Source organism: Danio rerio, chromosome 6 (assembly GCF_052040795.2).
Source record: "Danio rerio strain M-AB ecotype USA chromosome 6, GRCz13ab, whole genome shotgun sequence".
Taxonomy (NCBI): domain Eukaryota; kingdom Metazoa; phylum Chordata; class Actinopteri; order Cypriniformes; family Danionidae; genus Danio; species Danio rerio.
Window position 1 is genome coordinate 16,916,236 of NC_141026.1, and position 27,267 is coordinate 16,943,502.

At 37.3% G+C, this 27,267-nt stretch overlaps 2 long non-coding RNA genes across 8 annotated transcripts in view; one reads left to right on the forward strand and one right to left on the reverse strand.

Annotated features, from left to right (window-relative positions):
- LOC147836287 (uncharacterized) overlaps positions 1-27,267 on the reverse strand; it is a 59,355-nt gene that overhangs the window by 31,502 nt on the left and 586 nt on the right. The window contains exons 3-5 of one of the 6 annotated variants that reach the window (XR_015493383.1): positions 21,129-21,251; positions 11,760-11,897; positions 7,006-7,126 (exon numbers count right to left, since the gene is read on the reverse strand). The exons of 1 other annotated variant lie outside the window; for it this stretch is intronic. This is a non-coding gene — a long non-coding RNA (uncharacterized LOC147836287). The remainder of the gene's footprint in view (positions 1-7,005; positions 7,127-11,759; positions 11,898-21,128; positions 21,252-27,267) is intronic. 4 more of the 6 variants (XR_015493382.1, XR_015493384.1, XR_015493385.1 and 1 more) reach the window with 4 other exon arrangements.
- Positions 8,233-17,778, forward strand: LOC147836288 (uncharacterized). 2 transcript variants are annotated; one of them, XR_015493400.1, is made up of 5 exons: positions 8,233-10,968; positions 11,163-11,353; positions 11,783-12,165; positions 14,197-16,121; positions 16,306-17,778. It is a non-coding gene; the product is annotated as an uncharacterized LOC147836288 (long non-coding RNA). The 2 variants fall into 2 exon arrangements; XR_015493399.1 differs by lacking the exons at positions 14,197-16,121; positions 16,306-17,778 and having other exon boundaries at positions 11,783-13,233.

Sequence of the window (27,267 nt, forward strand, 5' to 3'; positions counted from 1 at the left end):
AATCTTACAATATGTTGTGTTAGGCCTGTTGTTTGGTTCATTTCTGCACTGACAGCTCGAAAGAAAATCAAAATTGCTCGCGATCGAATGCAGTCTTGGTTCATCTGCTATGTCTCTCTATAATTTAAGCCTAAAATACAGAATTATAGTCAACGTTTCTTTAATAGTTTGATTAATTCAATAGATAGATATCTACAAAACCTCACAATTGAAATGAGGCTCTGTATAAGAAAGTCTGACCTCTCTGGTTTGTATTTGGTGACTATGTCTGTGGGTTGTTAAAATTAAAGTGCACATTTTCACTTATAAAATATTCTATACACAACTGGTCAAAAGTTTGGGGTTAGTATGATAGTTAAATATGTTAAAATAAGCTTCTTCTGCTCACCAAGGCTGCAATTATTTCATCATAAATACAAATTGTGAAATGTTGCACTATAAAATAACTGTTCAAAAGTAGTTTATCATATAATTTATTCATTTATTCCAGTGATTTTAAAGATGAAATTTCAGCTTCATTACTCCAGTCACATGATCCTTCAGAAATTACTAATATTAATTATTATTATATTTATTAATGGTAATAGTAATAAAAGCAATAATGTCTGGAGTAATGATTTTATTTGAAACTACATACAATAACAAAGCAGTTATTTAAAATTGTAATAAATATTTATCAATTACACATTTTTTTACATTTATAAATATAGCCTTGATAAACTGAATAATTTTCCTTAAAAAACTTCCTTTAAAAAATTACTGTATATATATATAGAGAGAGAGAGAGAGTTATTAGACCCCTTTTGTTGTTTTTTTTCTTTTAAAAAATGTCCTAAATGATGTTTAAGAGAGCAAAGAAATGTTGATAGTTTGTCTGATAATATTTTTCCTCTGAACAAAATCTTTTTTGTTTTATTTTGGCTAGAATAAAAGCAGTTTTTTATTTTTTTATGAACAATTTTAAGGTCAAATTTATTAGCCTCTTAAGCTAATTGTTTTTCAGACTGTCTACAGAACAAACCATCATTATACAATAACTTGCCTAATTACCATAACCTGCCTAGTTAAACTAATTAACCTAGTTAAGTCTTTAAATGTCACTTTAAGCTGTATAGAAGTGTCTTGAAAAATATCTAGTCAAATATTATTTACTGTCATCATGGCAAAGATAAAATATACCAGTTATTGGAGATGAGTTATTAAAACTATTACGTTTAGAAATGTGCTGAGAAAATCTGCTCTCTGTTAAATAGAAATTGGGGAAAAAATAAACAGGGGTGCTAATAATTTAGGCGGACTAATAATTCTGAAATCAACTGTGCACACACACACACACACACACACGCACGCACGCACACAGTTAAATAGCTATTAACCTCTCTTTTTTTGGGGTGGCCTGATCGGGCCAGTAAAAAAAATTCTTAGCGTTGAACCCTGCTAGGGCATCTGAAAGTCCATGTCGTACTCCGAGATAACGCAAAAAAACATGATGGAAGCCATGGCTGATGCTGGACTCCCTAGTCTGTCTTGTGCTGCTCACACTCTCTAGCTAGTGTTTCACGAGGGTCTCCTTTCTCAGAGAAGTGTTGCTGATGCTCTGGCCATTGGTTGCAGAATAATTGGGCATTTTAAAAATTCTGCTTTAGCCTACTCCTGCTTTCAAGACATTCAGTTACAGGTCAATCAGAATGTAAACTGCGTACGCCGAACAAGACGTCCAAACTGGCTGGAACAGTACTTTTTACATGATTCGTTTCTGTTTGCACAGGGATGGGGTGTTTGGCATATATGTGTCTGAATACGAGCTCCTTGACAATCTCACGGCTAACCAGTGGACACTGCTAGAAAAGACTGCAACTGTACTGGCTCTATTTGAGGAATTGACACAAAAAGTAAGCTCTTCGGATGCTATGGCAGCAAACATGATGATGAGCCCCCTCTACAGCTTTGCAACATTACTCGACCCAATGTAGGCCTGTGTGTGTGTGTGTGTGTGTGTCTGTGTGTGTGTGTGTTTGTGTGTGTGTGTGTGTATGTGCGCGCACACTTATGTGTCCGTGTGTGCGCGTGCGCTTCTTTTTTTTATACTAAGGTGAATGCTGAATATGTTTCCATGCAAGTTACTTGGCTGGGGTGTTTTTGTGGAAATTCCAAATGCCCGCACAATGACCCTACATGTTTTTGGTATAAAGGTGTTTTTTTCTCACTGACACCAACACTGCTTCAAAAGCCAAGGTGTTCCTAATGATTGCACCACCTAACCACCAAACAGAAAACAATGCAAGGACCAGGGGCCTCATGTATCAACGCTGCGTATGCACAAAAACTTTGCGTATGCCAGGTTTCACGCTCAGAATCGCTCACATTTGGATTTACTAACAATGAACTGAACGTGGGAATGTGCGCAGCTTCACGGAAGCTTTCTGGCTGGCGTAAGCACATTTTTTGTGCGTGTCTGTTTTATTTCCATTGGCGACTCCTAGAGGCAGTTGTGTAAAATTCCTCTCTACAAAGTGTCTGAGCCTTGCAATAGCAGCTGTATGAGACGGGTTCATCTAGCAGGTATATAAGATTTCCATACCATACAGTTGACCAGCTAAACATTAAAGCACAATTTGCAGCAGTCGCCTGTTTTCCCAATGTAATCTGAGCGATCTACAGCACGCAAATTGCTATAAAGACACTATCTGAAGATGAATTTGCATACGTGAATCAGAAACATTTCCATTCAATAAATGTGCAAATAAAATATGATGCACAAACTTATTGATGATTCCTACTTGTCTTTCTTGTGATAAATAGTAGGCAAAATCTGATATGTAGCGGGGGAAAAAAGAAGAAAGAGTTCGTCAGACGCTGGATTCGAGCCGCGTTCATGCTCGAACGTGTTAATACTTGATCACAGGCGTCTTACGAGCCGCGCCACTGAGACTGTTAAGGGTACTGCAACAAGTGTGTATAAACCACACTATGTCTTTTTTTAATGCACTCGGTGCGATGTTCAGACCCAACTGTGTTAACCGCATCAGCTAAACTCTCCCACTCTATTTTTTTCTTTTGTTGTTAATTCCGGAGAACAAACTTGCAAATAACACCGTTTTTCTCCGGTCTACCTCCGAAAGCAGCACCTCCAATTCACATTCTGTTCAAAGTTTCTCTTTTTGCTTGATTTTGCCATTGCTTTTTCATTGGGTTTTTCCATTAGCATAGTCATTAGCATATTCATACGGGGGAGGAGGCAGGGAGGGGTTTTGTGCTCGTTCATGTTGCGCTCAGTTTCACGTTCATTCGGATGTACAAAAGAATATGCGTGAGATTCGGCGTACGCAGTGTTTCATACATCTGAATTTTTTTCTGCGTACGCACATTTACAGCTTTGTGCGTACGCAATGTTTTAGTAAGATTTCCACGCAAGTCTTCGTACATGAAGCCCAAGGCCAGCAGCAGTTTAGACAATATATTTGATGAAATTGCAAAAGAGCAAGCATCAGCAGCACTCATGCCATCAGCTGTAGGTTTTACAGCACAATTAGAGACATATTTTGGGAAGGCCCCATTGGCCTGTGAGGCCTGTGTACCACTAAAATAAAAAAACACAAAAAATACAATGTATCCTTAACCAGATGGTTTTTCAAGTTACTTATAAAAAGAATGTTATTTCAGTCATTTTGTTGTAATGTTAAGTTGACTAGTTACACAATAAAAAAAAAAATTTAAATTGATGAAATCAATGAATGAATGAAATGATGAATCTGTCAAACCTCAAGAAAATAACTAGATTATTTTTTTTTTTTGCGATATCGCCCAGCACTACTTAAATGCAGGGGACTGTTTTGTGACTGTGTAACTGAAAGCTAATTAGTGATAATTATTCTAACTTTTTGTTAAGTTTGGTGTTAACTATGCAACACTTTTCATCTCCTTTATCTGGTAATGTTTACATTTTGTGATAACATTTACAAATGTCAAGTGATGACATTGTGTTTTTTGTTAAAACAAAAAAAAAAACGTTGAGGCTTTAAACAGCCTTTTGTTAAAGATTTTTGTGTTCATCCTTGCTTACAGGCAAAAAAATAAAACCTCATTTCAAATTAATTGCACTTTCATTGAAACCAAATCTAAGAAGTATCATAATCAGTACTTTGTATCGGGGAGAACACAAGTTAAAATACTCGTACTCATATCAGTTTGTAAAAAGGTGATATCGGTTTATCCCTATTGAGTAACTGTATATAATCAAAGATATGAAAAAATGACGTGATTTTTTAATAAAGCATGAACATGCATTCCTTTGCATTTTGTAAATGCAACCAAGCTTTATAAATACACTCTGGACCACCCCTTTAATGTATAAGTAGCTAAAATTCACTCGTTCAGAGGTGGGACCTGGTGGACGTGCAACAACTTTAATCATAGGGTAAAAACAAAAGTTTCCATCTGAAGCTCCTTCTCGGGACTCAACACTTGTAAACAATCGCTCAATCGGGCTCGCAGCTCTCAACACTGCTCACACTCATCACAGCTACCAAGCTGACCCATCACAGATCTTGCACTATGCACCACTGCGAAGTAGTTACATTTTTCTGACATTAGGTCAGTGTCAGCCATGTCAAGAGTTATGCAACCATACGAAGGCTGTGCTCGACCATACTCGTGCGGTTGAGGCAGAAGTATAGATTAGCCTTACTTGAACCTCGCCCATATAATTCTGCCCTCAAATAATATAAACAAGACAATGTGTGAACTAACCTACACACCGAGTTATAAAAATGTCCATCGTTGCGGAGGATCTATTGCAAGAAAATATATGGTTTAAGGCTGACTGAACCAGTTAGAAAGCAAACTTTAAAATGAATTCATTTCACCTTTTATAAAATCGAAAGTAATTATCTGGAGCTGGTGCTGGAATTGGTGCTGGCTTTCATCAGACAATATATCTGAGGAAAAAAACATGCTAACCTTCTGTGTTTGACTGACTTAAGACTAAATGGTAAATTAGAAGCATTGCAAATGTTTTTTTTTTTTTTTTTTTTGCTGATTTTGGCAGCCTGTTTTAAGTATTTGAAGTAGGAATGCACTGATCCTGATACTTGGATCGGATATCGGTTCGATACAACATATTTTTGCTGGATCGGGTATCGACCAGCTAGTACCGACCCAAATACGATCTTGCGCGTGTGCTATATTCTGTGCAATTTATAAGGCAACAAAAGCCATGAAGGTAGCCTATTATAAGGCACTGGAAAGTTGTCATGTAGGCTACTATATCCCAAATGTTCTGAAGCCGTTCTATAGTTTAATGTGAAGCACAGATAAATATTTAAGTGGTTAAATTCATGTTCACTTCAGCGCTTCCCACCGCTGTGCCTTTCAATTTTTCTTTATTTATTCACACATCAAACTGTGTGTCGCGTTTATGAAAACACGAAAAAATTTCTCCAAGACTATTTGTTCCTGATAATATAAGTAATCGGTGGAGAAATGCGTTTAGTTTTGCAATAAATGGCTTCATTTTGACCTGCAACATGGCATTCATTGCCGTTTCTAAATCATGTTGCACTGTGTCTGTTAGAGCAGCAGATCGCAAATCGCAACACTGGGGTAGAGAGGGTTATTACCTGCTCTTCACACACAAAGTAGGCCTACCTGAAAGTTTCAATGAGAAAAGGTTAAATAACACATTCAACAGATCCTCAACGCACTGATTTCTCCCCTTTGTGTGGCTGCTTTTCAAGTGTCCATATACTGGAGGCCTGCACACTGTGTCTCAGTGACGCAATAAATTACAATACATTTCTGTTCTCTCCTTCTTCCAACTGAGTTTATTCTTCTGAGGGGAATACTTTAAAGGGCACCTAGGTTACCCCTTTTTTCTAGTGATGGGAAGTTTGGATCATTTTACTGACTGGGATCTTTGAGTCTCGTTCATCAAGATGAACAAATCTTTTTGAGTCATTTCGTTCATTTGGTTTAATTTGCCATAGTGTTATTAAAATGTTACGAATTGCTTCCAAACACATCTACAACTAGCCCACAAGGTTAATTGCACGACAAATAAGTCATAAGAAGAAATAATAATTCAATGTTTACCTGCTCTTGTCTATGAGGGCATTTTTGTCTCTTTGCTCAGCTCACCTCTTCATGTCTTCAAATGTCAGTGATTTATTCACGTTACACTGACAGTCACATATAATCTTAATCAATGCACAGTCTAAGCCGATAGGAGCCATGATTGTTTGTTGTTTACGTGACAGAATGACTCAAACCCCAGGAGTCGAGAGATAAACGGTTCAATTCTTTTTCCGGCTCTAAACGCGTATGATTGGCCCGTGATGAACGAGTGACTCAGACCCGATAAAGGACTAGAGAGGGGAGCGGATCAATTCTTTTTCCGTCTCTAAACGCGTATGATTGGCCCGTGAGGAACGAGTGACTCAGACCCGATAAAGGACTCGAGAGGGGAGCGGATCAATTCTTTTTCTGGCTCTAAACGCGTATGATTGGCCCGTGATGAACGAGTGACTCAGACCCGATAAAGGACTCGAGAGGGGAGCGGATCAATTCTTTTTCCGTCTCTAAACGCGTATGATTGGCCCGTAAGGAACGAGTGACTCAGACCCGATAGAGGACTTGAAAGATGAACGGATCAATTCTTTTTCTGGCTCTAAACGCATATGATTGGCCCGTAATGAACGAGTGACTCAGACCCGATAGAGGACTCAAGAGGGGAGCGGATCAATTCTTTTTCCGGCTCTAAACGCATATGATTGGCTTCTGCCAATGTGATGAAGACTTGAAATGAACGATACCACCTGCACAAATGTGCGCACGCGCGGATGAACAAATCACTCCCTGAGAGGACTCGTAGTTTCCGAGTCATATTGAAGATTCGTTCATGAATGACCCATCACTACTTTTTTCAAATTTAATACAAGTCTTTTGCTAGAATCTGTATGTAACAGTGTATGTTTCAGCTCAAAACACCCATCAGATTTTTCATTATACCTTTTACAAGATCCTGTTTTATACATCTTTCCACCAGGGGGTTGTTGTGTCGTACTGCTCCTTTAAGGCGAGTCCTCCCCGCCTTTGGTTTCTACGTGCCTGTCAGCGTCTCCTCCCTCGGCTGCGTCAGACAACAGAAAGACTTAAAGGAAGATCTCACGCAGTGTTTGTGAGAAATACTACAGTAAGAACTTTACCAAGTAGTATTTGTTGTGCAGTTGCATTGATGAGTGACACGCAATATCGTTAAAAATGTACGCAATATCGCGCACACACACAGACAGATACACACACACACCGCAGGAGACACACACAAACACAGACAGACAGAAAGAGTGCGCTTAGCACTGTTTTTTGCACACAAATGAGTCAGGATACAGGCTAATCTCTACTGCTGTATGAATATCTGTTATGTTAATGTACAAAATAAACCTGATTTAACATCCACAAACCGGGATTGAAGCATCTTCTTTCATAATTGTTCTGACACGCAGCTGTGCTGATGCAATTAAAGCTGAAGTAAATCGCTGTACTTTATTACACACGTGCACTGTTTTAAAACATTTTAAACATGTGAAACTTACTCTATCACATTTGATGATGATTGATGATCCTAGCGAACTTAACAGACCTTTTATTCCTGGTTACTTTGCGCACGTCTTTGTCTTGTTGGCATAATTATACACGTGGCTACTGGGACATGCTACGCAAAGCTGTCAATTAATTCGGTGGGTGGGGGGACCGCACTCCTACGTCAAGTTGCGGTTGGTCTGAAAACCGCTCCAATTGTCCACCATAGTTAAATTGAAAAAAAAAGGACTGGGTGTGTTTATTTCACCCCAATATGACAGCCTATATACCATATATACACACACGTCGATCCAAACAGCTTGAAAAGTAGATTTTTCACCATAGCTGCCTTTTAAGTGCTGCGAATAGTTTGTAAAGCCTCGCTCATTGTGGTCAAAGTAGTTGATTAAATTAATAAAAGTGAAAATTATTTAGCCTAATATAGACTACTCTGAAACTGTGAATATTTCACTTTATATATACTATAATACCTTATTTTATATATGAAGAGTTCAGATGCCAAAACCTCTAAATCCATCTGAACTCTTTTCTTGTAAATGAGCATTTCCTTTCAGGCTCCTCAGATAAGGTTCAGATGTTTAATTTTATATGTAATGATAAGGTTATTAGCTATTAAATAAAATACCTTTTTTTTTTAAATGTTGCTTTAGATTAGAGCTGGGCGATATGGCAAAAAAAATTATCACGATAATTTTTTCATATCAGTCGATATCGATATTTATCACGATAAACGTAAAATCTTTATATCTTTCAATTTTACAAGATTTTTAGTATGCCAATCGCTTTGTGCAGCTGATTTGATACATTTAGTGAAACGTTTTAGCTGTCTGACAATATAAATGATAAAAAAATAAACAAAAGAACAATCTTAATTCAGCATTTACTATTCAAGTTTTCAACAACCAAAAGACATTACAAGTTATTGGATATTATTGTTCAACATCAGAATAAAAAATAATAAACCCGGTTTGGAACAAGTAAAGGTGAGTTAATGGTCACAGAATTTTCAGTTTTCACATTTTAGTACATGAAGTACAGGATACCAGAGTATGCAACAGCAATTAAATAAATACCTCCAATATAGACTGGTCAGAAAAAACAATTCTCTTTAGTGCAGCCACCTTTACTAAGTAAACTAAAATTAAATAAATAACTGCAGTCTCAGGACATTTGGAATATTTAATTAAGTTTTAAGTTCTTCTTCAAAAACACCACAATGTCCACATACTCAGGTGAGAAGCTTGACATCAGACGTAGCAGACACAGACATAGTGATACTCATTTTTGATTAAGTTTTCATTTAGATAGGTTTCCGTTTAAATTAATGAAAAATTATACATATACTGTGTTTGTAAAGTGTTTTTACATGACATATTCACCAGTAAAATACATTGCAATTTTGTCTGAAACTAATGTTACGGTTGTAGCCATAAAGGTTGCATTTTTGCCTCCTGTTAGTGATGCGTAAATGGTGGTTATATCTGCGGGCGCTGCGGATAAACCGCAGGTTGGGTAATAAAAAACACATTTTAAGTAGCTAATTGCAGGTCGGTTGCGGGTGTATAGCGGGAAATGGCAGTGGAGCAGTGAAAAAGCAGAGAGTGGGCTTTGCAAAATGGGAACAATTGAGACGCACAATAGTGAAGAAGGTGCAAGAGTAGCCTACTGTTCAAAGTTTCAGTTAGAAGAGTCAGAGAAAAATCTGCCATAGTTCTGGGAGAAACAAGATAGCTTATTTCCACGACTGCAGCGCCTTGCGAGGAGAATAATTCTAACAACACGCAGTGTAAGCGAATGCTCATTTACTGCAGTCTGCAGCTGCCGCGTTTCTGAGGCGAGGCGGAGATGGCGCGGTTTTGAAAAGCAGAGAGCCCGCTTTTTCCTTTGATCTCGTTTTTCGTGTATTTTGCTGACATGATTATGATTTTCGTTGTTTTTGTAAAGTTGAATAAACACGACGTTTATTTAGTAAGCACACTTTATTTTGTTCAATCCCTCCTCGCACACACGCGAGACATCTTCAACTGAACTTTTTCATACTCAACCCCGCCCCTGTGCGCTTTCTCACTTGTAACCCGGATAACCTTCTTAGAGGTCAACAAAGTAGAGAGATAACAACATGTTAACAGTTTTTGCTTAACTTTCGTTTGGGTAAAATTATTTTGCATTACTTTTGCCCACTTTGAGAAATTTTGTAAGTTTTGTTCATATTTATTTCGATTGATTTGTATGTTATTTTTTGGCTCTGCTCTCCTCAAGTTCACTCTTTTTTCAGAGTAAGGTGGATAGGGAAGATGTCGTACGACTTCCATTTTGCAAACACCTAGAAAATGTATTGTTAAAGACATCAGGTAAGAGGTGAACATCATCTTTATATTTATTTTATTCAGAATAGGGAAGAATGCGGCGCACTGCGCTGAAGGATGTTTTTTCTTTTCATCAGTTTTTAGGTAAGAGGAGTTATTCATGAATTAGAATTGTTTTGTTATATTTCTTTGTTTTGTTTGGCTTCACTATCCTCCCCTTACTCGAGTTTAACAAATTTTTGTTTGAATTTGCTACTTTATTATATTATTTTTTATTAGTGTAAATGTTGTAGTGTAAATATCCTTAATGCAGCCTGTAGAGAAAGTTTCAAATGTTCATTGAGATGTGTTTGAGATTGTGTTGTCTGTCATATCTCTGGGTTTTTTCCTCGTAAGCAACGGCTTTCGAAAATGATGACATGAGACTCTGCTGGGTAGTTGCCTTGGTTTACCAGCACTTGTTCAGGTCTGTAATTTCTTAGCATCTTCATAAGGGTGGTCTTGTTTTAAATGATGAAACAGGCTTGTGGTGTTGCCTGCTTTTGATGACACGAGTCAACTTGCGCAGTTTGCAGTGCTCAAGACTTAGGTCTAGTGACGTTTCTTGTCAACAATGTCTGTGACTCTGACCCTTTTTACCCTTTTTTTCTTACTCCTTTAAGTGTAACTATGGCTGTAAACTTGTACAGTGTGCAGCATCCGGAAGGGCAGGCTGCAAATTGCTTGCGCAATGTTACGCTAGTGCGTAAATATATTATCGAGCAATTATCGAACTGTCATTATCGTTTTATCGAAAAATTTTATATTGCGATAAATATCAATATCGAATTATCGCCCAGCCCTACTTTGGATAATTATTTGTTTTTAACATGGTAAATTTACTTTTGCATCAAAACCAGCAAAATCCACTTCTGCTTTTTATGCAAAACCCTCTAAATCCACCAAATGGGAGAAGACAGCGTAATTAGTTGAAAATGAAAATGCCATAAGAAATTATTTTACCAAACCTAAAACACATTACACAAACCACCTGGAATTTTAAATATATTAATCTGTCAAGTAAGTGGTATTTCATTCCACTGTGATAAACCAGGGAAAAAGCAGAAGGAAAATGAATAAATGAAATTTGTCAAGCAAGTGCATTAATCAATAAGATTAAAACCAACATTAATTAAATTTTAACAATCTGTTATTGTTAATATATCTATTTAGGAACTATTTAGACTGCACATTGTGTTTTTTTTTTCTTATAATGCACAGAGTTTTGAGGTACGGGACGTTTTTATTTGCAATTCACTGACAGTCGGGCAGCCTTGTCCAGTTCATCCAACTCCATCTTTTAATATTGAAAGTGGAATACGTCTCCTCATAAAAGCCGGTGTATCAGCGTCCTGCTACATTAAAAACATATGATTCGATTCGCTCTTCTGATTGGTTCTCGGGATATAGCGGCTTTTGCTGTCAAAGGCAAGTGGCGTTTAGAGGCTTTTGCATACAAAATGTTATTTCTGAATGTGCTAACACTGGATTTTAGATGATTTGAAGCAAATCTATTTGTTTACAGTGTAGTACGTGCCTAAAGCATTCACTCTATGTCATTAGCTCATTTTGGCGGAAGTGGCGTTTAGCTGCTTTTGCATCTAATCTCTTCATATATTAGCCTAACCTTTTATTTAACAGACCAGTTTGTCAGATTGTGCGCTGAAGCATAAGCGGACCTTGTTTTGAACTTCAACTTTAATATTCTTGTTTATTTTGTAGATAACTGACCAACAAAAATAAAATTTCACTTCATTTACACTGTCCAGTACAATTACCGACAATGTGTTTGCATTGACATACATGTAATCCACTCACCTGGATACTTCAGTTTACTCCAGACATTTAAATTGAGTCTGCATCACATCCCTTATAAGAAGGGGAACAAGGGGAGCCATGACTGCTTGTTGTCTTACACATTCATTGTTTAACCCCCCAGTGACATTCCATGACTGCCTATTGAAAACAAGCAAAAAACAAACATGCCCAGTAAAACGGCAAATAAACACAAACACTATACAGATCTGGCTTGAACTAATGCGCGTTTTTTCCTGCTCTGCAATGCGATTCATCATGCATGGCCACGCAAGCTCCTTCAGTGGCTTTTTTCAGATTTTTTTTAAACATTGCTGCGCTGCATACAAAGGCCACCAGGTGGTGCAGGGAACAACATTCTGGGGTGCATTTCCCAAGCTCGTTGACTAACGCCTGTTTCACACCGCAAGCGTCAGCGGCGCATGAGCAGAGCGTGAGCAGCGCGTGTGTTTTCGGCGTCCATGTTAACAGATTAGAGCTTTCATACCGCAGCAGCAGCAGCAGCGCGTCAGAGCGAGGCTTGAGCGCCGCCGAAGCAGCAGTGCAGCGATAGTTTCGGCGCTGGGTCTATTTTTTACGCGCTGGTCACGCTCAATTAAAGTGACAGTGCATTGATAATGACCAAAACACATTGAATGAAAGTAAAAAGTAGCAATTTTACCCAATAAATGCGTTAATAATGTCAAATGGTTTATATATATTCATTAAAATTAACTTAAAATGATTAAAAACGGCAACAAACATTTATTTAGGCTCGAACTACAAAACCAAATGTAAAACAATTTTAGTATCAGTTTTGCTTAAGTTGCACACTAGTGTTGTAGGAGAGGGGAAATGGAATATTTACGGGATTTGTAGTCCAGAGCGAAGTGTATTGTGGATAGTAGAGATCTGCGCAGGACTAAATTTTGAATCCCGCTCCCGCCCGCATCCGCCAGGTTTTAGCCCGAACCCGACTGCTCCCGCTTATATTAAGCACTTGATGTCCCGCTGCCTGACCCGCCCCGTTTTCTATCCGCCGTGCCCGATCCCGCTAAAGAGCGGGGAAAGAACAAAACCGAAAATTACCCAGTTATACAGTCCAGACAGCCTATAACAAGCTGTCTGTATAAACACACACACGCACAGCACCAAGCACACACACAGACAAAGCTTTCTCTCTCTTTCATTCGCGCGCGCGCCCTCTAACACACACTCATAAGCACCAAGCACAAACACAGGCAAAGCTCTCTATCTCTCATTCGCGCACACACACACACACACACACATATATATATATATCTCATTCGCACGTGCGCATACATACACACACACACTGCAACAAACAAGCTAAACACAGCATCGCGCTATTTCATTTACACACATACATACGCGTGCTCACTCAGGAGTCGGGAGCGATATTGCTAGACAGCCCGCTCCTGTCCCAAATTAAACCCGTTACCGACCGATCCCGTGATTAATTCAGAAATTTATACCCGCGCCGTAGAAATTTGGTCGGGTCCCGCGGGACAGCCGCGGGAATGCAGACCTCTAGTGGGTAGTGTAGGTGGACACGCATGCTGGATTATGTGAACTCGCTGTGTTCTGTGCAGCTGAGCAGAGGAAGAAAGTTTTAATCGGCTTTGTTTTATGTTCACTCGAGTTATTCCTACCGGGAGCTGTTTGCACTGTGAATCTGACAACACGAAAATAAGTAAAAGAATGGCATGCATTGGTTACTTTTGTCCGTCTCATCCTCTGCACGAGCATGAATTAACGAGCTGTTGTTCTGCCGCTGGACATCACTGAAGCGGAAAAAGTAACACTAGTTTGATCATGTATATCATTATAACTATATTGTATAAATATTATTATAACTAGGTCTACAGCAACCTGATAATCAAAAAACAAATGACTTGATATCACAGGCGATTGTCTTCTGACTGCAGACACTTCTCATATAAGTTAGCTTGAGAAGCATACAGTACTATTTGATCTATAAAATTTGTAAAATAAACATTTGCAGGTTAAAGAAACAGCATAGTAGGGGCCTTGGTGCAGATGAAAAGTGTAAAAAGTGTATTTGTATATAGAGAGACATGGGTAACTAGATAGAATAGACGGAGATAGGTTGATCTCTGCAGCAGCTGCCGAAGAGCTGCGCGCTGCAGACGCAGCTGGTGTGAAAGGCAAATGCCTGCGTGCTGCTACTGCTCGACATACACGCTGCTCAAGCTCTGCTCATGCGCCGCTGACGCTTGCGGTGTGAAACAGGCGTGACCATGGTCGCAGTTCTGTTGTTACATGGTTCACCAATTTGCTGTGTCCCGAAACCATATTTCAATAAATGAATAAATAAAAAGAAAAAAGAAAATCGCGAACACCATCGCAAACCTGTGTGGTTGGAACTACAGCTCTTATTATTAGATTATAGCATAAGATGTCATTGATTTGGCCGCAGCTGCAGGGTGTGTTTTATTATTATTTAATCAAACGGGAGTTCAGATATTACAAAACTAATTTTAAATAATTTGGGGTACAAAGTGCCCTAAAATAGCATTGTTTGTGCCAGTTAGAGATTAGTTTTTAAATGAGTATCTTTGTTTAAAGAATCCAAAAACTTCTCATAACAATATTTGACAAGTATGTTGAAAGAGTGTTAAAAACTTTTTAAATATTTTCTGTGCTCAACACATGTAAAGTCTAATATTTAGCTGTCCATTTTAAATAAAACAAATTGTATAATGAAAATAGGATGAAATTAATTTAACCACATGGCGTAATGAAAAACAGCATAGCTATATAAGTGTTTTTTGTTGTTTTCACATAGTAAACATATACCCACTAAACATTAGACGTGTACGGACGAGGTGCAGATGATGTCTATTTTGCGTTCGTCGGTCCAGACCAATTTCACTCAATGATTTAAGTGTTGCGAATAGTTTTAAAGCCTGGCCCATTGTAGTCAAAGTAGTTGATTAAAGTTATATAAGTGAAACTGACAGGCGCAGTATATTGCCTTGAACAGAAAGTGATTTAGCCTAATATAGGCTACTCTGAAACTGAATATTTCACTGTAATTTTATTAATTAATATTTTAGTTATCAGAGCAGTATGTGTTTAGACACTGACGCATATAGGCCTAAGCAGACCTTGCTTTTAACTTTCTCCGTCTCACTTACAGCGAGATTTGGAGAGGGATTTTAAAATTGGCATCAGAAGGTTCAGTTTTGTCTGCATCAGACCTGCAGGAAAACATAAGGCTTTAATTTATTAAAATTAACAAACTTATTAAAAGGCTGATTATTTTACCCACGATGCCAATTGTAGCCTATTGCAGATTTCAAAGAAAAATCTTAATATTAAAAAGGAAAGGACAATATCACAACGAATGCGCAAAGAATGCTTAAACAGCAAGCATGTTTTAGTTAGATTGGGCCCTCTGTCATGTATAGCCTACCTATAGGTCTGTTATTTTTCTTTTACTAAAGAAGATATATTATTTGAGTTTAGCACCAGAGCTATAGAAACTGCTAATTTCCGTTAATTTTGCCAACAGACAACCGCCGCTCGTTAAGCGAATGTTAACCGTTAACAGATTTATAGTAAAATATTATTTAATAAATAAAATGACGTGCCTATTTTGTGACACATTAAATATTGCATTTTAAAATACTGAATTATTTTAGCATGCGAAGAGTATACTGAACATAACAAAGCATCTTCATGCACCAAAACAAAAACAGAATAGTAAATCAAATAAATCCTGGTCTAAATCTTTTTCACTGAAATGACAAATTTATATTGCAAAACGAAGACACTCAGCGAATCCTTTTTAAGAACTGGCATATGCTGTTTGTCCAATTATGTTTTTTTCCTTCTTTAAATAAAAATATTAGGCTATCTCCACAGAAAATATGCATTTAATTAATGCTCTGCATGCTATTTTAAATTACAAAACCTCTGTAAACATTTTTAATATAAGTCATTAGTTTAAAGATTGTCTTAATTATGATTATGACTTATTTCCTCTGTCTCACTGGCACTTCAAGTGTGCGTGCTCGCTGCCTGTAATGAAAGACAAATGACAATGAACCTTAAGGCTCTATGTTGATTTTTTGTAAATATTGGCTACTACATAGCATATAAAAATTGTTGTTTACATATGATATTGCATTAATTTGCATACATGTTTTTAAGCTGTAAAACGAAAGCCTCAGTTTGGTGCGAAGTTCATATGCAAACACCAATAAAAAAACTTTGGATTTGTTTGATTGATAGACTACGTAGACTATTTAAAAAATGTTATTATATGAGAACTATAAATAACTGTAATTTTCCAAATGAAAAAAAAAGGTTAGTTTGTTGGTTGAAGACTAAATCATCGTATTTATTAAGTTTATGACGCGGCTCAGCACAGAGGCGATCAGCATCACAGTGGTGTAGATGCTACTCTTTAATAAGCTATCGACAATGATTTTTAGAATCATCATTTCATCATTATCTAGTAGTTATCATGTTTGGTGCGAACTGGTCTAGGTCAAGTGTGAACTGCTGCAAGTCATATAAGAAATTACTTTTTTTTTTTCTTGGGAAAATTATTGTCTTATGTAAATTCATAATTATTTTAATAACATAAAATATATGTGAGTGCGTGCTCTTATTGAAGGTAGCTTTCCCTGTCATTTCTCTTCAGCAAATTATATTTTTTTAAAGCTGCTTGATTCTTTTAAAACCGAAGGCAGAGCCCGTCAATTGGTGTTTTTCCATAAGATACTCCTTTATGAATGTTTTATTTTATGAGTAAAGTCTTTAATGTGCTTTTTAATAGTTTTATTCTATTCAAAGCAGCACCTATATGCGAATTTATCCTCAAAACGTGGCATGAGAGCAATGCATGTTATGTGTCGCATAATTTCCTTTTTTTTCCAGCATGTGCGCGATCAATTTCGGATCCTTTTGCATAAAAGTTAATCAAAAGACAGGTAATTTAATGAATTTCGATGTGCTAAAATGTTTGTTAAACGAATGTTATTTTAAAAGAAGCATATGTACATAATAAAACTGTAAAACAGACTAAAATGCATGGTCTAATCAAAAATAAAGGAAATTAGTTATATATTTTATTATTTAATGCATAAAATAGGCTAGTCTTTTTATAAATTGAGTTTAATTGATTTTAAACTTTTAATTGCATTTTTATGTCCTGTAAATAAAAGTTGCATCAGCTTGATAAAAACGAATCTGAATACCTTCAAACAGGGCCACAGTTACTTTTTTTTTCACTGACTGGCATGAATGGCAAACGCGTCAGTAAAAAACTGCTGAATCTCTGCGAATAGTTGGTTAACTTATAAAACAAATGGCTGGTTTAGTGATGTTAATAATGCATAGAAAAATGCAAAGCAGAATTCTGAGCTCATTAACCCACTTATGAAAGCCAGGGAATCACTGGCCCACCACATCCTTACGAACATATTTTATTTAATAAAGTTATTATTTCATTGACCTGAACATTACCATTTATAATATAATTACTAACCCGTCATCTGAAATATTAAAATAATGAAATAGCCTATTATTTTATTCGTGGCTAGAGCTTGATTAAATTGACTGACATCCTATATAAGTGGTGTGCTTTTGTTTGTTTGTTCTTAGTGATCTTTAATTTGTACTGCGTTGCGCAAAATATATTCTAAAATGTCAAGCAGTATTTGTCTATAGCTTTCATTAATTTAAAATATTAAAAATAACAATAATAAAATTATCAAAATACAAAGATAATAAGAGCATAATTTTGCTAATTACAATAGTCCTTTATATTTATATCCATGTGTTGTTTCATATTTTTCACTTGATGCATTCGTTATTTAATGTTTGAATACTGAAATAAATAACAGCCATCATTTAAAAGGTTATTTCACCATCAAAATGTAGCCTATTATATGTATCATTAACTTTTCATATAAAACTGCTGTGCAGTGTAAATGGGACCTTAATACAGTTTAAAGTAGGGATGCTTAAAATAATCGATTGACCGTTAACCGAAAGGGTGCGTTTGTAACCGATTAATGCTATCAGTTAAACGATTAAAAATATTATTTTATATATTTTTAGTTTGGCTGCAAAAGGGGCCGATTGAATGCGCCTTTGCGTTAAGAGGGGCATCTTTTGCACGCGGCTCATCCCAGAGCAGCAGTTTGTTTTGTCAAGACAACTACAGAGAACTTTTATAGAGCTTGGTTTCCGCTTCCATTCATTCTTTCATGGCGGGGACCAAAATGCATCCCGCCATGGCTACATTACCCATTCAAAACATTCAGTTATTGTTGTTGTTTTTAATAGCGGATTATAATCGCACCAAAACGTATTGAAAGGTAAGTGAATTATAACAGCGTAAACTTTTCTGTAACCGTACAGTGCTGTGCGCTATCTGTTTAACCCTTTGGCGTAACGTGCTGACTGACGGACTGACTGACAGGTGCGCGATGCGTGAGGCCAGCAAACACAACGAAGCTTTCAGTTAAAATGAACAAAGTTTCTATTAGAGATGCGCGGATGGGCTATTATTTCATCCGCAACCGCATCACAAAACTCATCATCCGTCCGCCATCCATCCGCACTAAAATTTTTGACCAAATTTTAAAACCGCACCCACCCGCCATCTGCTGACTGAGCTCTTTATTTGAATGGCTTATTCCTTTTTTACTATTAAATGAATGTTTCTTTATTGATTATTAGAAAATAGAGAATGACTTTAATGACATGCAGTTAATTCAAATGTTCAAATCCAATCCAGCATTAATTGACTCTTTGAAGTGACGCTAAACAATACGAGGACGTGTCGTTTCACTTGATTCAATTCCTCGGTCCTTGAGTCTTTTCCTTGCGTCCTTCCCTCGCGTCCTATAGGGGTGGAAAGACGAGTAAAGAAAGCAAGGAAAGGAATCGAGGATACACAAATAAGAAATGAGAAGCACCCCTATACAGCTCTCAGAATATCAGCAGTGAACTCCGTCTCCAATTGGCGCACAGGGACAAAAATAAATAAATAGCCTAAATTAAACGCACTGTACTGTACAATTTTTTTATTATTATTGTAGCCTAATAGAAAACGCATTTTGACACATCATTTCAACATTCAGACGAGAGCGCCTGGCCTCAATGCGCCCTGGTGCGCTGAAGGAGCGCTCGCTCGCAGCACTTGTTGCTGGAATGCATAGAATTCTCTTGGCAAGGTGCTGTAGTCGTGGGATTGACTGGCCTTGTTTCTCCTAAAAGGAAAGTAGATTTTCCTCTGCTGATCCGTCTATACGAAAGTTTGTAAAGGAATACTTCTGTACTTCATCCAGAATTAGTGTATCCGATTCCTCCTCTCATTCTGTGAAGTCATTTCTAGGCTTTTTCGTTGGTGCGCCAGCTATGTGTACAAAACAGTACAACCGCCCACCACCCGCCCGAATTTAATTAAATATTTATTTTTCGTCACGTCATCCGCCCGATCCGCGGTTCATCCGCCGCTTCCGCGGCTGTAACCGCCATCTGCGCATCTCTAGTTTCTATAGTTATACTTTATTTATAGATAAAGTATGACTCTGTATATCATCACTCATGCTGGAGTTTATAGCCGTTTCGCTTTACTTCAGGACGCATTAACACCACTCTGAAGGTCTAATCGCTGTTTTAAGTTATCAAGAGCTGTATGAATGTACAAACCTTGAATATCACAATAGTATTAAATATTACAATTGTAACAACACAGACAGCAACACTTTTGCACAATCGATACCCAGCTGATTCATTCGTTTCATAAGAGGACCGCCCGCGCTTCTTCTCTTCTGTTTTCCTTGTCAACATAAAGGCAGAGGTGCGCCTTGTTTTCGGCCCCTTTAATGCAATATCATATTTAAACAACAAAACTGTTTACAAAAAGTCAACATATGCGCGCGTTGTTATTGTCTTTTCATCACGCAGCGCACACATGGACCGCGAGGAAGAGAGAGGAAACCACATCAAGACATAATCTTTAAAATAATGATTTCTATTAAAAATGTTAAAGGTTTTGTGATAATAATAACAGCGGGGCATTAAATAAAAGCATATTTTCTGTGAAGCGAGCAATTTAAGGAAGTCAGCTATTTTTATTTGACGGAAGAAAAACATATGATTGAAAAAAAAAAGCCTATGCCGGTTATTAAAAAGAATCAGTCAGTATTTGTAATATAAATTAATTATTTAAGTGAAAATAATTTAGGGCAGTCCTATTTATTTTATTCATTTTATTTAGATTATTCTGCACTTCTGTGCTAAACACTGCAGGTGCGTGAAAATGCTCTGTTGTATTGTTCTATTATTAATATGCTAGCATATAAAATTAAATCAGTATTTTAAAATGCAATATTTAATGTGTCAGACACAAAATAGACACGTCAATTTGTTTAATATAAAATTAATAATAATCTGACCGGTTGTCGGTTAGCAAAATTAACCGAAATGAGCATCCCTAGTTTAAAGGGAAGTTGTCTGAAAGGATGATGGGCATGGCATGTCTATTGTTTGGCTCGTGTTGTGCATATTTAAAAATAACTGTCGGGTGAAGGCTTTATGGCCGTGCAGAATTGTCTGCTGCTGTCGCTCTGGCTCAGCAGGCAACACCCTATTCAGCTATGTTCTGTGGTTTTTACGTAAAAATATATTCATTTTGGCGAATGCTAGGAGCCTAATTTAGATATTTTCAATAACACGTAGTTCAGTCCAGAAGTTGCTGTGCATAGAAACATTCATTTTCATAAGGCCCCATATTTCATGCGGTTTCATTTAAAAACACATGTTTTGCTACGGTTACGCCATCTGTCCTACGTCGGAGTTTTGGATTTTGTGTATCCATGTTTGTGAAAAACACTTGAGAGTGGAGACATAACCCTTCCCCCATCTCATAACCAAAAGCTTGTCTGTCAGATGCATGGGCATCAGTAGCCACGTTTCCACTAACGCGCCTAAAGCGAGCGAGCCAGGGCGAGCCAAGGCCAGTCGCGTTTTCACTGTCACTTCCGGGGGCCTATTCGGGCCAAATCGAGGCTTTCTTGGGGCCAGCGGCCGGCCTTTTTCGGCCCGCCGCATACCTTGGGATTAAGAGGGCCCGCCGGGGCTTCGGGGCGGAGTGAAAGGAGAGGCAGGGACAGTTTTCCGATCGCACACGAGTACATGCGCCAAACACATAAACAAATAAATAAATAAAAGAAAATAATCTTTACACCATATTAAAGGCACAATTGAAAGTAAAGGTTTTCGAGTTTTTGTCAAGTTTAAAAGGTGTGTTTGTGCGCGTTTAGATTTTATACATAATAGCCTATGTTTATACGCATGGGCCTATGTGTTTTTTCATTTACTCACCGACAGACTGTTGGCATCGTGCATCGAGTGGTCTCCGTTAATAACTCGATAGAAAATTTATTTTATAACATCCTCATTTAGATAGACGCAGTCAAACATTCAGCCCAAAAGCTCTGGAGAGACCTGAAACATATAAATTTTTCCTTTTAGGTTATATGACACTTAGATGTTGCATATTATGATCTTAAAGAAAGTGTTAAGTATTTCAGCACATAAGAGCAAGTAATAAAATATAGCCTATATTTAGTTGAGCTCAGCAGCTTTTCACTAATAAAGCTCTTTATGTAAATTTCATTTTTAAATTTTAGCTCATAATATAAAAACATCAACACTTATTTAGGGACACAGTTGCACACTTATTTTTGCAGTTTTCCCCGATGCGTTTTTAAAGTGGCACTGCGCAGCTGGATAACAGAAAAAAGGTCGCAGTTTCTGCTTTCACTCTCCCCAAAAATGCTCTGTTTGCACGATTTGATTATTATCATCGTATCCAAATACTTAATAAATAATATTTTAAACCTTCCCTGGTGTTTATGGTTTTTAGAAAATATCTAAAATCTTTATTTTCAGAGAGGCCTTTGTAAAATAAAAGTTAATATGGCTTTAACGGTTTCATTTATGTAGGCTATGTAAGCCTACCTAAACTGTTATAGCTAGCTTTTGCTTGTTTTATATTGGTTAATTTATTTAATGCGATTGTATTATATCCGATATTTGTAATTCTTTGAATTATATTTTAATATGGCTTAGGCTATTTTACCAAGATATGACACTATTGTTTTGAGTCTACAAAAGGAGAGACGTAATTTAAGTTTTATATGTCTTTCTGTTGTATTCATATTGTGTATTATCTGCAAAATAAATAACAAAAAGAAAGAAGCCGCTCGCAGTATCAACAGAGCTGTAAAGGGAGCGCTCGTTTCCTCGGTCTCTCACACACATACAGGCATCTAAACGCACACAAACACCGTTTAAACTTGACAAAAACTCTCGAAAACCTTTACTGTCTGCTTTGTCTTTAATATGGTGTAAAGAATAGTTTGCGTTAATATTGAAACATCAAGGGGGACGCAGCAAAGTCACTTATAAATTAAAATTGTATTATTTTATGCAACAGCCTTACATTTAAAACAGAAACATAAGGGCGATTATAAGCAAAAATACCTCAGCCTATAAGCAGGGTTGGGTATCGTTTGGGGTTTTTTCGATACCGGTGCTAAATTGATACTTTTAAAACGATACAGGTGCCAAAACGGTGCCTAAATCGATACTTTTTTAGCCACAAAATGATGGTGGATGACTCTACAAAAATAATTTTTATTTGACAAAATATTTTTTTAAAAATCATTTTAATAGAACAATATAATTACAGTTTAAAGTAAACATCAATTCATTTTGTATTACATTAATACATTTCCTTTGATAATTTGTTGGTTAGCATGAATTTAAGATTTGCATTATGAAATTACATTAGCTTACTATTAACCTGTGGGGGTTGGCAGTGACCACATACTTTTAGGAGCACATTTTAACATATATATCACAAAATACTTAAAACATTATTCAAAGTTATTTGTTTTCATGCATCACACTGCAGTCTTCATAAACAAGATAATTAAATAACTTAAACTCAAAATAATCTTACTTGTTCATTTATTTGACAAGTAACTGGTGTAGGAGAACACATTTCTAACATTCAAGTACATCAAGGCACATTGTTGCACCTGTAAACTTTAACAGGCCTACAGTTGAATTTATTTTGCCATCCTATTCATTTAAAATAATGTTTCAGAAAATGTTTACAGTGTTTCCTAAAAAAAGAATTATTCTGGAATCATAATAAGTTTGCATTGATAATGACCATAACACATTGAATGACAGTTAAAAGTAGCAATTTTACCCAATAAATGTGTTAATAATATCAACTGATTTATATATAGTTAATCAAATTAACAAACGATTAAAAACTGCAGCAAACATTTATTTAGGCCTGAACTACAAAACCAAATGTAAAACAATTTTAGTATCAGTTTTGCTTAAGTTGCATGCTAGTGTTGTAGGAGAGGGGAGTGGTCGCTTTAAGACTTGCTATTTAAGGGAGTAGTAGTCCATAGTGAAGTGGGTAGTGTAGTTCGACACGCATGCTGGATGTTGTAAACTCGCTGTGTGCTGTGCAGCTGAAGCAGAGGAATAAAAGTTTTACTCGGCTTTGTTTCATGTTCATTCAAGTTATTCCACCCGAGAGCTGTTTGCACCGTGAACCTGACAACATGAAAATAAGTAAAAAAATTAAATAAGTAATAATTACTTTTGTCCGTCTCATCCTTTGCACGAGCTGTTACTCTGCCGCTGGACATTACTGAAGCGGAGAGTAATGCTAGTTTGATCATGTATAAATATCATTATAACTATATTATATAAATATTATTATAACAGTGAAATAGAGATAGATTGATCTCTGCAGCAGCTGCCGAAGAGCTGCGCGCTGCAGAAGCAGCTGGTGTGAAAGGCAAACGCCTGAGGCCCCGTTTACACTAGTGCGTTTTAGTTTTAAAACGGCGTTTTAGAATGAAAACGATCCGCGTCCACACTCGCGTTTTACCCAGCGTTTCTGAACTGCTCTCCGTCCACACCAAAACGCTGAAAACGCACATCACGTGACCACACACACACACTTTAGCAAGCGCTCCAGCATTTCTACCCAGATGAGAGCTCTGCTAGTCGGACTTCTCATCAAGCATCTCCCGCTGGATCTAATCTCACTATATTTATTAAACGTGATATTTCATTCATCTTGTTGTCTTTATCTAACGACATATTCCTTGACTTTGGTTATTGGAATCTATTACTTGTTCTCAGGTAACGTGTTTTGGCTGAGCGCAAAGATAAGTTAATGATTAATGTAAGCACGTACATTCTGTATATTGACTGATCGCTTGCCTTTATTTCCTATAATGTATAAACTTATTGTATGTTATACTTTTATAATGGCCATTATCGATTATTAAAACTGATATTCAGCAAAAGAGAGGGTATGTTTCGTATTTTCACTGAAATTGAAAGGAGGCAGTTGTTATCGGCTCTGTTTTGTTATAAATATGCACACAGTGAAGATGACGCTCATGCAGCACGACGCCTCAACATTTCTGCTGTCTGTTTAGTTGTTAATATTAAAATAAAAATAGGCAGTTCCTTATATCAAGTTTACATTTTATTGTTGAGAAAGTGAAACAACGTAGCCAAGGTGATGTGAATGAAGTTATAAAGTACACTGTTCCCTGTGAAGATTGACGCGTGTCCTCGGTATGTTTTCCATATCAAACTGAGAAGAAGAGATGCAGCCTTGATCAAACTTGCGAAGTCTGAACTTACACGGAGAAGATTCAGGACTGAACTGTGTGTTAGGCTACTTAATATTGACGAAAAGCCCCAATCAGAGAGGCGAATGTCTGCAGCCCCGCCTCCGTTTTCAGATGTCTCCGTCTTTCCCCATCCACACTGAGACGGAGCAGCAGCGTTTTAGAATGAAAACGGCCTCTCCAGCGTTTTCGAAACGCTCCGTTTTCGGCGCTCGAGAACTCTGGCGTAGTGTGGATGGATGGCGTAACCGTAGCAAAACTTATGCGTTTTCAAACTAAAACGCATTAGTGTAAACGGGGCCTGAGTGCTGCTTCTGCTCTCCATACGCGCTGCTCACGCACTGCTTTCGCTTGCGGTCTGAAACAGGCGTTACACGCAACTTTCGTAAAGACAGTTGCTTTGTAAGAATCCTTGCTTGTAAAATATGCTTTAGAATGCTTAGTTTAAGCAAATTGGACGAACATGATCACGCGTGTAGAGCTGAAGAGTGTCGCTCAGCGAAAACCAGGCTATATGCGGTGCACTACATTGCATGCGTCTGTTCCCTAGCGACAATAACACCTGATATCACCTGTTCATATTCAAGTTGTTCTGAATTAAATGTTTAGTGATGGTGTGATACAACGCCTATGTGTGCCTTTTTTCATGCACCCCTTTGATGCTTCTTACGTTTTTGCCACAGCACCGAAATAGGCACCAAAATTCATACGCTTATTTAATACCGGTACATACCGGTTACCAAGGTACCAGTGCTTTAACGGCACCGGGTTTCGGTACCCAACCCTACCTATAAGGCTAGATGTTTTCTTTCCCTTGTTTATTTATTTGTTTGTGTTTGGGGCATGTAGGCTAACTCGTATGCGATCGGAAAACTAGTGTAATGAAGGCATCTTTCCCAGACTCGGGGCAAAGTCCGCCTCTCCTTTCACTCCGCCCCGAAGCCCCAGCTGACACTCCTGGCATCCGCTGTGTAAAACATATGCTGGAAAAGTTGACGGTTCATTCCGCTGTGGCGATTAAAGACTAATAAATGGACTAAGCCGAAAAGAAAATGAATGAAGGAATGAATGAATAAATGAATAACAATAATAAAATAAAAATAAGGTAATAATCTTTACACACAGATGCCGCGTAAGCTGCCTTTTTTATTTTTAGAGATGGTACATTTGAATTGCCTCTGCCACTTCCCCCACCTCAAACCTGAATGTTGCAGAGAGAACTATAGCCCATTTACACCTTGATACCTTAGCCTCAATAGCAAAAGATCATAGCCCATTTACACCTCAAGACAGTGCAAGTTTGGCGGAAGAATGTCAAATCAGAATAACGCAGATGAAGCACACCAGCTATTACTATCATGAAACTATTAAAATGGTATTGGCAACAGAAATGCGGCGTTGGGAAGCATTCAATGAATAAAAACAGGGTTAATAGTGAAATCAGCTTTTCATTGCATCCCTATTAACTATATCATTGCATTGAAGGCCTTTTACGTGTGTGGTGTCATATCTCGATAGAATAGCCTAAGTTATATGGAAATAATTTTAAAAATAAAGATATTTAAAAATCAAATTAAATAAATAAACCAATTATAAATTTGTTTCGGTTGTCTTTATTTGAATGCCCTGGTAATGATGGAGTGCTTTATCATTATGGGTGTTTTACGGTATAACTAACGTGTTTCAAATGATGGATCTGCAACAGAGAAACTAGGGGTTTTGGAAAACACTCATCACTATATCCTTTTTTTTCCCAAACTATGCATAGTTCAGCCGCAAGTTACTGTGCGTCTTTGTTTGGGAAAGCACAGGTCCGCTAGTGCCGCGTGCCTGTTTCTCTGGGCCAAAGAGAGTTAATTTTTAAAATATTAAAGATATATATTAATTAAATATTTAGCAAAAGAGACATTTATTTCATATTTCACTATGCATTTCATCTGATATGGGTGAGATGAAATGGGACGCGGGCAGTGGACCAAACCATTGTGAGGAAGGGAAGAGGGATTTCTCAGCTGTCTCTAAATGCATTTTTTTTTGCGTTTTTATTTTACTTACACATATATTTTATGGGGCCTGGGGGAGACAACCCTCAGATTGGGAGGGGACATGTCACCCCTGTCCCCCCCGGGATTTATGCCCGTACGCGTTTTTTCTTCTCAAGTGACGCCGTTAGCTGAATTATTTAATCAGCTGTTGTTCAGTGGCGAATTAGAAGACAGTTGTGTTTCTGACAAAACATTAAACTTAACTTTGTACTCTTGTGTTACCCAAAGCAGCGACTCCTCACTGTCGGTCCATTTAAACACTCTTTGCTTTTTTTTTTTGCTTTTCCTCAACATATTGCTAAATATCATATTGCTATGAAAAAATTTTGTAATCTAGTTAGTAAAGTGATTGGTCTCTAGTTATCAAGAGATAAAAGGTCTTTACCTGGTTTAGGTATTAAGGTTATAATACCCCGTTTCATAGACATACCTAGTTCCTCTTTACTAATACATTTATTTTACATTCTAAATAAAGGTGTCTTGATCAGATCCCAAAAGCAAGTATTAAACTCAGTTAGCCCATCTGGGCCTGGGGATTTACTCTTTTTTTATAGACAGCACTGCTTTGGTAAGTTCAACTAAAAAAGTTCATTATCACAAATCATTTTGAATTCATTTTTGAGTTGAGGGTTTGATTTCCTGTATAAACCATTCAGTTTTTACTTTTTTATTCAGTCTTTACCTCCTGCCCTTTATCTGAATTTTGCGCGTCACTAGAACCACGTGAATATAAAC